The 15,870-nt window shown below is 40.6% G+C and overlaps 1 protein-coding gene across 6 annotated transcripts in view; it reads left to right on the plus strand.

Moving 5' to 3' along the window:
- LOC133509104 (uncharacterized) overlaps window positions 1-15,870 on the plus strand; it is a 39,216-nt gene that overhangs the window by 17,309 nt on the left and 6,037 nt on the right. For 3 of the 6 annotated variants that reach the window (XM_061835829.1, XM_061835828.1, XM_061835830.1), the window contains exon 4: window positions 75-142. The exons of 1 other annotated variant lie outside the window; for it this stretch is intronic. The gene's annotated coding sequence lies outside the window, so the exon portion shown is untranslated. Of the gene's footprint in view, window positions 1-74; window positions 143-4,073; window positions 4,151-15,870 lie in introns of all 6 variants that reach the window. 2 more of the 6 variants (XM_061835831.1, XM_061835833.1) reach the window with 2 other exon arrangements.

Below are 15,870 nucleotides of genomic sequence, written 5' to 3' on the forward strand. Positions count from 1 at the left end.
CATATGCATACAAGCATTGTAAACATGACATTGATGTGAAATGTTTTTTTTTTTTTTTTGTTATTCAAATGCAGTTTGGGCCAGACGCTTGTGGCCTTCATTATGTCATTGAAGAGTTTGCACCCTTGGTAGGCGGAGCGAGGTTGGCTCATTCTCTTGATATTTGTGTGTTGCTTTAATTAGTTTATATACAAAAATGGATGTATAATGAAGTGTGTGTTTTTAGAGAAAACTGAACTTTGTATCTATTAATATTGTTATGCGTTTTTTTTTAGCTTCACAGAGGTTGAAGATGCAATAACGTTTGCATCAGTTGAACTCTACGCTGTCTCATTGATGCCAAGGGGTTCTACATTTGCTATTATTGTAAAATTTAAAAAACGGTCAAACAAGCATCATATTTATGGTATTCTGGTTGACTGTGTCTCAATGGGGTACAACTCATCAGAACATAAAAATTATGCTATTTATAGGTTTCATAAATTCACTCGTGATTTGGATATATTTCAGCAAGTTTTCCATTTCTTTTAAAACTTATTTTGGCAGACAGAGCCAGCCAACTGTGCTTTCATTCTTTTAAGAACAGTGAGGCTCACTGACATTGGAAACAAATCACATGAATAAGGTATGTGAAAATATTCTTCCCATTTGAAAGCTTCACCCATAACTAACCCAGAAACACCTAAAATAAAGAGTAAAGAGTGAGTGTGTTTATTGTAGCATCAATGGCTGAATATTATAAATGTGAACTCCTTCAAAGAGAACCCAATCTATTTCTGAATTTAATATCTGAGAGAAGAACAAAAATGTCTGGGGCCTGGAATGTTTGACTCACTGGTATTTTATAACAGACTGTCACCCTATAGGCCAACAGTAACTCATGAACTGTACATTCAAGATTACCTTGTGGTTAGGAACCATGATGGAACTTGATCAAAATCCACAGGGGCACTCCCTTAGGACCTCTTGAAAAAAATACTACTTTGGGCCCTACCACTTCAAAGCTGTAAATTGAAACAGCTAATTTCTCAGGGCAACAGTCATTATGGACACTCCGAATTATCATCCATTTCCCCCTCTTATATCGCCCTTGAATATCCATGCTGAAATGGGTAAGACATTGGTAACCATGTCTTGTCATGAAATTCACCACAGGCAATGTTCGTCATATGACACTCATTCAAAAGGTCATGTGAAATGTCAGTTGGTGCAGCCATAGCCCGAGGCATTGTGGCTGTCAAGGAGAACTACTGAATCTCATAAAATCACAAAATAGATGACTACAAAAGAATGGCGAAACAGACTCTTTATCAGTCATGTTGTTGAGATGTTGTTTAAATATAAACATTGCTATAAAATCATCCACCTATCCATCCATCCATTTTCTGGGCCACCTATCCTCACAAGGGTTGTGTGAGTGCTGGAGCCTATCCCAGCTGTCATCGGCAAGGAGGCAGGGTATGTGGGGACAGACAATCATAGCTAGGGGCAATTTAGAGTCTCCAATTAATGTTGCACGTTTTTGGGATGTGGGAGGAAACTGGGGTGCCCGGAGAAAACCCACGCAGGCACGGGGAGAACACAGAAACTTCACACAGGCGGGCTGGGAATTGAACCCCGGTCCTCAGAACTGTAAGGCCAACGCTCTACAGCTATAAAACTCTATAAAATATGAAACCCTATTAATAAAAACAATAGATTGTTTGAAACACCTACAACCATTTTTGCTGCTTACAAAAAAAGCATGGTAGACTATTAGAAATTATCATCTCTCCTCACCTGACATTTATGGTTAATACCTAAGGTGTGGTAAACAGGAGAGTAGGTTTTTGTGAATGATGCAGTCAGTTATTTTTCTTCTCTCAAACAAATTGGGTAATATAGACAAGTTAGCAAGAGTTACACTTATGACACACCCATCATTTCTATTTCAGACAGTCATGTATATTGCAACACCAAGGGTCAACTCTTACACAATTTTCTTACATGATGAATTTGGAAATTGAAGGGTCAAACTGCTTCAATGTTTAAACTTTTTTTTTTTTTTGCAACTGTTTAACATTAACTGTCATACAAGAGTGACAATACAGTGGTACCTTGACATACGAGTAACTTAACATATGAGTTTTTCGAGATGCGACCTGGTTCCAGGACAATTTTTGGTATGTCTCGCGAGCCAAGATTTGACGTGTGAACAAGTGCCAGTAGATGTCGGTGCGATCATTAAGATGCCAAACCAACAGGTTCCGCTCAACAATTTGAGCTTCACTCGGTCTTCCGTTGTGCACCTCAGCTCTCACCAGTGCTGCGACAGTTACAGTACCTTGGAAAGTAACTTACCGGTAGATACTTTGCTGATTAATTGATTTCACAAGTAACTAAGTTAGAAAAAAATAACTCTTTAGTCGCTTTGAGCTGCTGCAAAGTCTCACCACCCATCATTATGGAGGTAGGACCCAAATGTTGGAGTTGGGAGACGCAGAGGTAAATCGGGAAAAATGTTTATTGATTCCAAGGTCGGGAATCGGGCAGGCAGTCAGGTGCAGCAGCGGTAGTCTGGACGTCGGGTGTAGAGAGCAGGTCCGCAGGAGTCTGTACACTGGAGATCCATCAAAGAGGGCAGAAGTAGTACCAGTCAATACATTTATATCTCTATCCTTAATCACCCTTACCTGCTGCACATCCTTCCCATCTGTATCCCTCTGTCTGGCCAACCTGTAGAGATGCTTTTCTCCTTCTTTCATGTTCAACCTGGTGTACTTGTCATCATTGGTCTTTTGTTTAGCCTTCCCACCTCTACTTTTGCCCTACATCGCATCTCTATGTATTCCTTTTGCCTCTCATTGTCCCACTTCTTCGCCAAGCTATTTCCTTGTATTACTTTCTGTATTTTGGGCTTCCACCACCAAGTATCCTTCTCCCCTTTCCTACCAGAAGACACATCAAGTATTCACCTGCCTGTCTCTCTGATCACCTCGGCTGTAGTAGCTCAGTCTTCCGGGAGCTCCTCCTGTCCATCAATAACCTGTCTCACCTCTTTCTGAAAGGCTGTACAAGAGTCTTCCTTTCTCAGATTCCACCACAGGGTTCTCTGCCTCTACCGTTGTCTTCTTAATCTTCCTCCACACCACCAGAGTCATCCTACACACCACCATCCTATGCTGTCGAGCTACACTCTCCCTAACCACTACCTTACAGTCAGTAATCTCCTTCAGATTACATTGTCTGCACAAAATGTAAACCACTTGCGTGCTTCTACTCCGCTCTTGAAGATCACCCTATGTTCCTCCTTCTACTGGGGAAAAAAAAAGTGTTCATTACAGCCATTTCCATCCATTTTGCAAAGTCCACCAGCATCTGTCCCTCAAAGTTCATTTCCTGGATGCCGTACTTACTCATCACATTTTCATTGCCCCTGTTCCCTTCACCAACATGTCGATCGCAATCTGCACCAATTCCAACTCTCTCTGATGCTGTGTGGATGCTCAAAACTTTTCATCCAGTTCTTTCCAGAGTTTATCATTCAACTCTAGGTCACATCCTACCTGTGGGGCATTGCAAATAATCACATTATACATAGTAAGTTTCTTTCGGCTTGTCCCATTTGGGGTTGCTACTGTGTTACATCTCAGATGAATGCTCATATTTGTTTGGCACACTTTTTACATCGGATGCCCTTCCTGATGCAACCCTTCTTGGGAAGTAGAGGCCCCAGGGAGATATGAACTCACGACCCCTGGTTTACCAAACTAATGCTCTGACCACTGAGCTATGGGGCCTCTGATCACATTATACATAAGACCCTCAATTTCAAATTTCAGCCTCATCACTCGATCTGATACCCTTTTCACCTCCAAGACATTCTTAGGCAGCTCTTCCTTTTAAAATAACCCCTACTTCATTTCTTTTCCCAACTACTCCATAATAAAATAATTAAAGCCCTACTCCTAAACTTCTAGCTTTACTACCTTTCCACCTGCTCTCTTGGATGCACAATATATCAGTCTTTCTCCTAATCATCATGTCAACCAACTCCTAAGCTTTTCCTCCTATTCTTTGTCTTTTCCCCACAGTAGCTGCATTTCCGCCGAAGCCCTTCAGGTTAACGGTGCCGGGGCGGACGTTGGTAACCCGATCCATGAACGATCCGGTATGGTATTAATTAAATGAATGCTCAAATTTGTTTGGCACAGTTTTACGCCCGACGCCCTTCCTGACGTAACCCTCTGTATTTATCCAGGGCGACAGCTTGCACTGGTTTGTACCCCCATAGGGCTGCATTTAACCTGAGGTGATATTTTGTGTAAAAAAAAAAAAAAAAAAAAAAAATTTGATTAGGGCTGAGAAGTTTAAATGGTGGGACATTTTTTTTTTTTTTCATCATGACCTCGGGGCCTAATGGGACCTTGACTTTATTTTTCATTACCTGTAGCTTTGTGCCATTGCGTGATTACTGAATGTGAATGGTTGCTTGTTCATACAATATGTACCCTCCAATTTGGATGGTGACCAGTTCAGGATGGACACAGTCTATCACCTGAAAATAGCTTGTAGAATCTCCAGCATACCTGCAAACCTAATGAGAATAAACTGAACAGAAAATGGATGGATAGTTAGGTCACGCATGTCTTTTTGTTGCTCCTCTGCTAATGTTTTTGCACGTTTTTCCAGTCTTTTTGACAGTTTTTTCTCTTCACCTTTTTTGTCCAGATTCTTTGGCTTTTTTTCCTGGTTAGTTCTCATCAAGATCTGCTGACTGATATATGTTACACAAGCATCTTATAGTCAAGCAAAAATGTAATCTGTTTCTTGCCTTTTTAACAACATTATGCCATCTGATAAAGATGACAGATTACATATGGGCCACTTCATAAAAGAAGACTTGCTCGAAGAATGATTGGCATTCAACAACACAATTTGTTCAACTACAGCCGTTGTTCTGAAGTCCTGAAATTAGCACAATCTAAACCAGTAGCCTTCCATCTAGCCAGCCATCCATTTTCTGGACAGGTTAGCCGCACTACGATTGTAGGCGTGCTGGAGCATATAATTGGTGACCTTGGGCTGAGAGACACCCTGAACTGGTCCCCAACCAATTGGAGGGCTCAGATAAACAAACAACTATTTACACTCACATTAACACACGCGCACAATTCATCTTCAATAGACCTGCTACACGTGGGTTTGGGATATGGTAGGAACCCACACTACCTGGAGAAAACACACACAGGCAGAGGGAGAATATGCAAACCCCATAAAGGCAGGACCGGGATTTGAACCCTTGTCCTCAGAACTGTGATGCAGATGTTCAAACTGTTTTTTCTACTATGCCGACCAGTACCTGGCAACTCTATTGTTCATAAAAGACAATCTTGTGCTCGGTTTTATTTTTTTTCTGGCTGTTTTTTACATGTTTTTTGGGGGGTGGGGGGTGTATGAAGAAAGCTGTGCAAAGGTACAGTACCTTAAAACATGTCATATTTGTCAAATCACTGTCAAACAGAATCAAATTATCCCCCCTTACCTTCCATATCCAACCTCCACTCATGCAGAAGCCTTACGAGCAAGTCACTGTGGACTGTGTGGAAGCTTTTCGTAAACACAAAGGCTGGCAATAAGTTCCTTCTGACAATTATGAGCTCTGCAGCAAGGTTTCCAGATTGATTTACTTTCCTAGCATTGAGGTCAGGAGGCCAGCCATATTAGGGGGTGTAATAATGTTGTAGCCGAAACTTTGTCCATGTGCTGATGGATTCTGAATGTCTGTAGCACTCTTTTCACCATCTTGGAACTCAGCTCGGACACAATCCAATTGTCTGGGATCCTAATGTGTCGATAGGTAGTATAGATTATGGATGCATGGAGGTATATTAAATAACATGATTGCATGATTAATTCTTAATTTCCATCATCAGAAGATAATGGTTCTTCATTCATTTTTTATTCAGTTTGTGTAGAACACCGATGATAAAGACGAATTATCTGAGGGTCTTTCTTGGATGACATAAAACCTTTAATGAGAGAACAAAATCAAATTCACAACGATGAACTCTCTGTTTATCTAATTTTAGGACATTGGCACTTGGGCTTTACAGACTATGTAAGAAATCAGTTCTAATATTTGAGCTCCAGTATTAAACTGGAGAGAAATATTGCTCTATTACGAAATAAATGAAGCAGGTTTGCGGAGATGTGTTAGATGGAGCTAGTTATTATTATAAAGTTGTCGAGTGACAACAGTCACAGCTGGTTGATGAAAACGGGACTAAATCATCCAGAATCTGTTTCCTTCAATTTTGGAGGACCAAATTTCAAAAGGTGTCCTTACTGTTAAAACGCCTCACAATAACCTTCAAGTTGGCATTATAACAACAGAACAATGTATGCTTTCGAGACGAGGTTAGACTGGTTTCCCCTTGGACCATGATGTCTGAAGATGGTATTGTGATCTGCAGTGAAAGCAGGGAACAGTTAGAAAGATGGAGGTACACTCTGGAAAGGAGAGGAATGAAGATTAGCCCAAGTAAAACAGAATATATATGCGTGAATGAGATGGGTGGAGGACAAAGAGTGAAGATTCAGGGAGAAGAGATAGCGAAGGTGGACAACTTCAAATACTTGGGGTCAACAATACAGAGCAATGGAGAGTGTGGTAAGGAAGTGATGAAACGGGTCCAAGCGGGGTTGAGCAGTTAGCGAAATGTGTCTGGTGTTCAATGTGACAGAATAGTATCCGCCAGGATGAAGGGCAAACTTTATTAAAGTGTACGTACGTGAATGAGATGGGTGGAGTGGGAAGAGTGAGGTTACAGGGAGAGGATATAGGGGGGAGTAGAGGACTTCAAATACTTGGGGTTAACAATCCAGATCAATGGTGAGTGTGGTAAGGAAGTGAAGACATGTTTCCAACCAGGTTGGAACAGATGGTGGAAGGTGTCTGGTTTTGTTATGTGACAGAACAGTCTCTGCTAGGATGAAGGACAAAATGATGAGGCCAGCCATGATGTACGGATTAGAGACGGTGGCACTGGTAGAAACAACAGGAAGCAGAACTTGAGGTAGCAGAAATGAAGATGCTGAGGTTCTCGCTTAGTGTGAACAGGTTGGATAGGATTAGAAATGAGCTCATTAGAGGGGAAAGTCAAAGTTGGATGTTTTGGAGACAAGGTTAGAGAGAGCAGACTTCGATTGTTTGGACATGTTCAGAGGCGAGAGAGTGAGTATATTGGTAGAAGGGTGCTGAGGGATGGAGCTGCCAGGCAAAAGAACGAGAGGAAGACCAATGAAAAGGTTGATGGATGTTGTGAGGGAGGAGATGAGGACAGTGGGTGTTAGAGAGGAGGATGTACAAGATAGGGTAAGATGAAAAAAGATGACACGCTGTGGCGACCCCTAATGGGGCAAGCCGAAAGAAAAAGGACAATGTATGTTTTGGGAAAAGACTATGTATCTGGTACTTTCACAGATACACGTGTACACATTCACCAATTCATAAAATTGTACGTTTAGACGTAGGCTTTTCAACTCAAAAGAAATAATATATTAATAAATAAAAATATATATAAATAATCTGTATTATATGGACATACTAATGAAAAATGGATAGCACACACAGCACACAAGACTTTCCTGTGAAATAAAATGTGACATTACAAAACTAAATACTGTGATTTTGCTGATGCAGATATTCCAGGAAAATTTTCATCCATCCATTTGATGTACCACTTGTTCTCTTTAGGCTCCTGGGTGAGCTGCTATAATACACTCACACACAAAATCAATACGAATTTCTTAGTCCTGACCTGACATGAAAAAGAGCTACTCTCACAGAGATAACTGGAGACAATGGCTTGATAGATCCATATTTTATCCTCAATTAGTTTGAAGTTTTTTTTTTTTTATGCCATATCTTTTTGACAAACCTCCTCTCCCTTGTAATTACAGGGATGAAAAAAGCCTGATTTCCATAAGGGTCTGAGTTATTCTGGAAAAGCCCCTGCTTATGTCAGTCATTTTCACAGATAAGATTCTTCACGGGTGGAGGTGGAGTCTTTCCCATCTCAGTGAATGGTGGTTTCAGGCGAGGGGGGATGGGAGGAAGACCTTTGCATGGTGTTGCCTTGAGTCCAACAGTGACAATAGTCTTCATCCTATCAGTCAGATCCAACATTGCCTTTAGTTAGTAGAAAATTAGTTTTGTATCAGCCTTGTTTCCACTAAGAATCGATCTTCCAGTGTCAACCAGTATCGTGTGACTGGAAAGGCTTCTGACGTCTCTTCCTCCCGTATGATGCTATCACCATTTAGCAACCATAAACAATTTATTCCGGTGGACTTTGCAATGACGTTGTCAACAGTCTTGTCTTGTACTATGTCCAAAATCTATTTGCATTACCTCGCTGTGACTACTCCAGTCACTTGCCATGATGATACACATTGTTTCACGAACCCAACCGCCACAACATGGACTTGAGGGTTTCAAATCCCATGGGGTGCCCACTGGGGACAAAGCCATATTATCACCACACTCAAATCCTTGCTCTGCTAAGATCAATGCATGTTGAGGTCAGAGACCCCATGCTTTGAGATTCATTGGCTTATCAATGTGAAACCAAAAGAACCCCAGAAAAGCCACCGCTTATCTTGTCTCGCTGATAAAAAGATCTGAGTGCAGACGGTGTGTAAGATGTCTCTGTTGAAAGCTAATCCCGCGGTTCTAAATATAAATTTATATTTGCAACGTTGTTCCCTTTTATTAAACCTCTTTTCTGTCTTTTATACACTTATTTTTTTTTTTTGGACAAATAAAATTGTGTACCACAGTTTGACACACAAAAAAAGAAAATAATCCTGGTCTCATATCATTCTCTGTTTCTATACCATAGCTTCATCCCCTGTGTTTTTCTTAAAATAGTATTGGGATGTAGAGCCTTGTCAGAGGCAAGATAATTTGGATTTACATAAATTCTTTCTCAGCCGGATCTCTCACGATCACCATTCTCATTTTTTCATTTTGCTATTCTCCTTCATTATTGTCTTACATTTACCTTTTTTGTGTCACTTTTCTTCTCAATCTCTTTATTACTCTCACACTCATGCTCTGTCTATATATTTAATTCCACCACTTCCCATGGATGAAATGGAAAAGCCTTACATAAAAAATGGAAATATAACTCTAAGCAGACTGAGTACAATTTTAAAATGTGCATTACCTGCCAACTTGTTTGTATTCCATCTCATTTGCAATAAGTACAATTTAATTTATTTGCCATTTTGTTTGATTTGCAGGACTTCAGCATATTTTGATGTAAAATCAGTGAGCATACTACGTAAGGATTAACTTCACACACGTTGTGTGTGTATGTGTATCTATGATGCAACATCAGTGTAATGGTGAAAATAACATCCATCCATCCATCCATTTTCTTAGCCGCTTATCCTCACAAGGGTCGTGGGATTGCTGGAGCCTATCCCAGCTGTCACTGGGCATTAGGCAGGGGACACCCTGAACTGGTTGCCAGCCAATCACAGGGCACATGGAGACAGACAGCAGTTGCACTTACAATCACATCTAGGGGCAATTTAGAGTGTCCAATTAATGCATGTTTTGGGGATGTGGGAGGAAACCGGAGTACCGGAGGAAACCCACACAGTCATGGGGAGAACATGCAAACTCCACACAGGTTGGGGTGGGATTGAACCCTGGATCTCAGAGCTATGAGGCCAACGCTTTACAGCTACTCCACCATACCACCTATTAACATTGTAATGGTAATAATAATAATAAAATATAAATACAATAATAATAATAACATATAAATATTATTATTATTATTATTATTGGTAGTAGTAGTAGGTGTATTGTATACTATTTTCCAGGGGCATGGACAGGTTACATAATGTCGTTACACACGTCGTACATTCCGGAACAATACAAGACCTTAGAAGAGCCTTATTGTGTTGAAAAATTGATGTAACAACAGACGCTATGCTCAAAAAGGGAACTGCAGCAATGTGTCATTCATTTCAGTATTGCAGACATTTTACCTTAAGATTCTATTATTTTGTGGTTGGTGGAAAGAGAATATGTTGAATATCCCAAATGCAAGAGGACAATAGTTGATCTGATCATTTTTTTGTGCATCAAATTCAGCACTGACCAGAGGATAAGCATATTAAAATTAAAGAAAAAAAAATATAAAGACAGTTGTCAATGTTTTATTTATAATTACTTTATTGGTATTCCTGTTTTTGTTTTTATGCATTCATCTGATATAGGTACATTCCAAGCGCATAACTTGGAACTGGTTGGTCCGAATCCTGGCTGCATCAACATTTTTGCAGTTTACTGGCTGGTGGGGTCACTTCCGCTCTTTCCCATCCCATATTTTCCTTTATTCGCCTTTCTATACGCATTAAACTCTCTTTCACACTGTTCCTCTGTAGATGGGTGGCAGTAATAATAAATATATATTGCAAAATGATTTCCACCAGGCTATCGCAATATGCTTTGAGCCTCAAACTTTACTGTCTGTTACCTACTGATATGCAATTCACATGCAGATTGGAGGCATGGGGGTAATATGAGGAAAATGAGTGGCAAAGGAAGCACGGAGAGTGGGGGGAAAAAAGAATACTTGCCAACTGGACAAAATGAATTATCACTTTGAATTTCTGCATAGACTTTTCTTTCGGGGTTTTCACAAATTTGGCTTCAAGGCTTTTGAATAATGTGATCGAGCCAGTTCTCTGCTGGTATTATAATCCCAAAATCACACTACAAAGTACCAGGTTCTATTTTTAATCCCGCGAATAGGTGACATGAATCATAGCTGATTGTACACTGCACGAGCTATGGAAGCAGTTCATGTGGAAATGTTAACCATGGTAACATAAATGAGGATACACTTGGATTAAATGATGTTCCTCTTCATAAAAAGCGATTACTCCATTTCTCATTGAAAATGTATGATTTATAATTGAAAATCTGAGTCAAGAGACAGAGATACATGGCAAACACCAATGTCCTTTGTAAACAACATAATTAGATGATACATAAACAATTACAGACATTAGTTCTCATTGTAGTCCTATAAACTGACAAGACTAAATCAGATTAGGCCAATACAAAATGTTTTCTAATTATAAATCCACTTACAAAATTGTAATATCTTGCTTAATCTGGAATGCACTTCTTGGTTAGCATTGTGTTTTGCGATGTGTTCACTGCTTGTGTCATATAAACAGATCTCCACCGGAATTGTGTGTGAGTGTAATTTGGTGGCTTGGTGGTGAAGTGGTGCCCCATGAGTGAAAATGCAATGTACACAGTGTGTAATACCACTGATACTTTTATTGCATTCCTATGAACCTCTGTTAATAAAATAAAATAAAAAAAAAAAAAACTTCAGTCATAAGAGAAATAACTTGAATCTGACAAAATTGATAATAAACTGAAGATCAACCATTGCATTTGAATTATGGTTTAAGAAAGCAAAGCAAATTTGTGTAGCACATTTCATACACAAGGTAACTAAAGGCGGTTTACATGTTTAAAACCATTCAAATAAGTATTCAAATACATGAATACATACAAAAAAATCAAAAGTACAATTAAGACAGCTTTTAGTGCAAGAAATATCAGTGCAAAAGTTTAAATACTCTAAAATGCATGAGAAAAAAAGAAGAGTTTTAAATCTGGATTTGAAAACACACACTTGGGACTCACATCATCTCTGTTGGCAACGTATTCCATTTTTTGCAGCCTAATAGCTACTGTAATGCTACATCAGCATGTTTGCTTTGGACTCTCCGCTCCATTGTTAGACCTGAGTCAAACTATTTAGTGATTTATAAACCAGTATGATAACTTTGAAATTATTGTAAAACTGACTGGAAGCCAATGTAAAGACAAAAATTGGAGTTCTATGCTCTGACTGCTTTGTTCTGGTCAAAACCCAAACTGCAGGATTCTGAATGAACTGGAGCTGTTAAATGCTCTTTTTGGTGAGCCCACCCAGAAGACCAGTACAATAGTCAAGTCTGCTTTAGATAAAAGCATGGATGGCTTCTCATGGTCTGCTTGACACATGCAAGCCTTCATTCTAGATATGTTCTTCCAGATGGTAAAAGACAGTTTTAGTAATCGATTTGATATAACTGTTGAAGGGCAAGTCAAAATCTATAGGGAACACTAAGGATTCGGACTTGGTCTTTGCTTTTTAAAGATAGTGAGTCCAGGTATCTTTTTTCTTTATTACCAAAAAACAATTATCTCAGTTTTGTTGTAGTTTAGTTGAAGAAATTTTGGCTCATCGACTTATTTATCTGCTTTAGACAGTGACACAATGCCTCAATTGAACTACAGTCATCTGGAGACACTGCTAAATATAACTGTCATCTGCATAGCTTGATAGTCAAAACTATAGTTCTGGAAAATTTGACCCAAGGGTAGCGTATACAGGCTGAACGGGGAGGGTCCAAGATCTGACTAAATTTGATGTGCTCCATGACTAGCCGCTCGAAGCACTTGATAACAATGGGGGTGAGTGTAACCGGGCAGTAATCATTGTAGCAGGATGGAAATGGCTTCCTTGGGACTGGGATGATGGTGATGGCTTTGAGGCATTTTAGGATAGCGGCTTGCCTCAGTGAGGTGTTGAAGATGTCTGTGTGGACATCTGTGAGCTCAGGTCGCGGAAGTGTGTTTGATGGTCTGGATAGCCCTCCACATATTCCTGGTGTCTACACTATTGCCTCTTAACTTATCTGTTGTCACATGACAGGTTTGCTCTGGCCCCAGCTCTGAAGGCAGCATTCTCGGCCTTCAGGAACCTATGGACTTTCCCTGTCATCCATGGCTTCTGATTGGCCCTGATGGAGGTGGTTCTGGAGATCGAAATTATCATCCGTGCTCTGACCCATGTAACTCTGTGTACTCCTGGAGGTCAGTGAGTTGTGTGTGGCTGCCCATTTGAACATGCTCCAGTCTGTGGTGGCAAAACAGTCGTTGAGTGCTTCTGATGACCCTTTTGGCTAAACCTGGATCTTCTTCTTGGCTAGTTGTCACCTTAACCAGCAGTCTGTGCAGGCATTAGCATGATAGTAGTGTGGATGTTGTTGCCTATTTTTTAACATGTCCATGGAGTTGTTGACTTGGGGTTAGTGTACTTAAAATCCCCTAACAGGATGAGGAAGGCATCAGGGTGGGATGTCTGATGCTCAAAGATGACAACATGAGTTCGTACAGTGCCTCGCTCATGTTGTTTGTTGAGCTAGGAGGGATGTAAATGACGGCCAGCAGTGAATTTCCTAAGCAGATAAAACAACAGCATTTGACTATCATAAACTCCAGCAGCAGTGGACAGTATTTACAAACCACGGGAGCGTCACGACACCAGGCATCACTGATGTAAACACAATGTCCCCGGCCATGAGTCTTCCCACTATTGACCAGGACTCTGTCTGCCCGGTACCATGTTACCAGCCCCAGCTGAATAGAGCGGTCCGAGACGGCGTTGAGCCATGTTTCCACGAAAGCAAAGACACAGCACTCACAGACGCTTTTTGCAGATTTACGTAGTAAAATGAATATAGTCCATCTTGTTGTCCAGCAAGCATTTGTTTGCTAGGGTAATGTGAGGGAGGGCTGGCCGATGCACACTGGCTGCTAATCTAGCTTGAAGACTTCTGCACTTACCCATCTTCTGCTTCCATCTTTTGCGACCTTGTCACTTCCATTGTGACTTTGGTGCAGAAGTGGAGATCGGGGATATCGATCAGAGATTACAGTCACATAGGACTTCCGCATTCATTGGATTTATGTTAAGAAAAATTAAGAAGTTCTGCGGTTGTCGAACAGAAACTCTTTGGAGTAGGTGCCAATGGGGTGTGAGGGCACGACAGAGACACAAACATAAATTTTCATACAAAAAGAAAACCACAAAAACACCATTATGTAGGGAGCGAGAGGAGCATTGCCATTCACTTTGCCGTTCATGTTGTTTCTCTTGTCAAATCAAACACTCTTGGAGAGGTAGAATTTGTAGGTTACACAGAGGTGCTATGTGGGGAAATGCATTGTCTCTCAGGAGGTGAGAGTTCAAATCCCACCAATGTTCCCTCCAAGTTGCGCAGCTGCGCACTTCTCGCACACTCTCAGCGCACAAGAAAACCTATCCGGGCAGTGAAGGCAGTGCAAATTAAATTGATATATATAGTTTTTTCCTCGTTCATTTTGCTGTGTAATTCGGTGAGTGACAGCTGTCCAGCCAATCGTATGATGTGATGCAAATGCGCTATGCAACCAATCACGGCATTGACAGTACTAGTGCATATGCTGTGCTCGTACACACTCCATAACAGTGCGGTGGAGTTAAGTTGTCAATGGAAGCTGGACTACCTCAAGCAACACATTCAGCAGAAAAGTCATTTGAATGCTATTGGAATTATACAAAGACTCAAGATGAGAAAAAGGATTGGTACATTATTGCAAAAGAGCGCAAATGACCGGGAGAAAAAGACAAAAATCTGCCATGAGCAAGTTAAAGTTCTGATTGGAAATATTTTACTTGGCATTAAAATGAATGCATCAATGCTGTCAGTTCAATGTTTACGGCTATGCTACCTTGAGAACGGCCGATCTCGGAAGCTAAGCGAGTTTGGCCCTGGTTAGTACTTAGTTGGCAGACTGCCTGGGAATGCCAAGTGCTGTAAGCTTCTCTCCCCAGCTAAATGCAGAGGGGTTGTGTCAGGAAGGGCATCTGGCGTAAAATTGTGCCAAACAAATATGCGTTCAATTAATTTTGGGTAGTGAGAATGTTGGTTATCCAAATACAGGCTGGAGACGATGAACCGTTTCTTCGAAGTTTTTTTACTTACAGAGTATTCTGGGTATTTATGAGTTACAGACAATAGCTGTACGAGCTAACAAGTGCGAAGGTACAGCGAGAACACACATCTTTTATTTTGTCTTTATGTCAGACCAACCTAACCTATTGCACAACATCGGGACCTTCAATTTAGACAAATGAAGTATGTCTTATGCCCATATTTAGTCATGACTCCATAATTTCCTCATGTCCTCAGTGGGGCTCTGTTCTGTAGCCAGATGTGTCCTTAAGCACATCTCTGCATGTAGGCTAACCTTGATGAACTGCATACTGGACACTATGTAATAATCAATTGCCAGCTAGAACCGGTTGAGACAGAAACCCTTTGTCTAAGTGGAAAGCCCCGATGTCAGGCCACAGGTTTGATACTACTCATGGTTCGCCCTTTTGACAATACAAAGAATGTGTGCTTTCTCTGTATCTTCGCACTTGTGGTATGCTCTCTACAGCCATTGTCTGTAGCTCATAAATGCCCGGAATATTCTGTAAGTAAATTCTTTGAAGAAACTGTTCATCATTTCCAGCCTTTATTTGGATAACCAACATTCTCACGACCCGAAATTAAATGAACACGCGGAGGAAAAAAAGCGTCTTCCAACACAAAGTTTCTGTCTAAACCAGTTATAGCTGGCATCAACTGCCGCATTTCTATGCTCAGTGTATTGATTACTATAAGTTTCCAGTATACAGTTCAGCAACGTTAATCTGTGCGGCTGCGTGCACAGAAATGCAATGTCACTCATGACACATCTGACCACAGAGCAGACCTCCACTGGGACATGGGGAAGTTGTGCAGTCATGACTAAATACAGTGAAGAAAATAAGTATTTATTTAAAAGTAACACTGCTATATTGCAAGTTCTCCCACTTAAAAATCATGGAGGGGTCTGAAATTTTCATCGGAGGCTCATGTCCACTGTGTGAGAGATAAAAATCCAGAAATCACAATGTATGATTTTTTTTCAACGATTTATTTGTG

This window comes from Syngnathoides biaculeatus, chromosome 11, assembly GCF_019802595.1.
Source record: "Syngnathoides biaculeatus isolate LvHL_M chromosome 11, ASM1980259v1, whole genome shotgun sequence".
Lineage (NCBI taxonomy): Eukaryota > Metazoa > Chordata > Actinopteri > Syngnathiformes > Syngnathidae > Syngnathoides > Syngnathoides biaculeatus.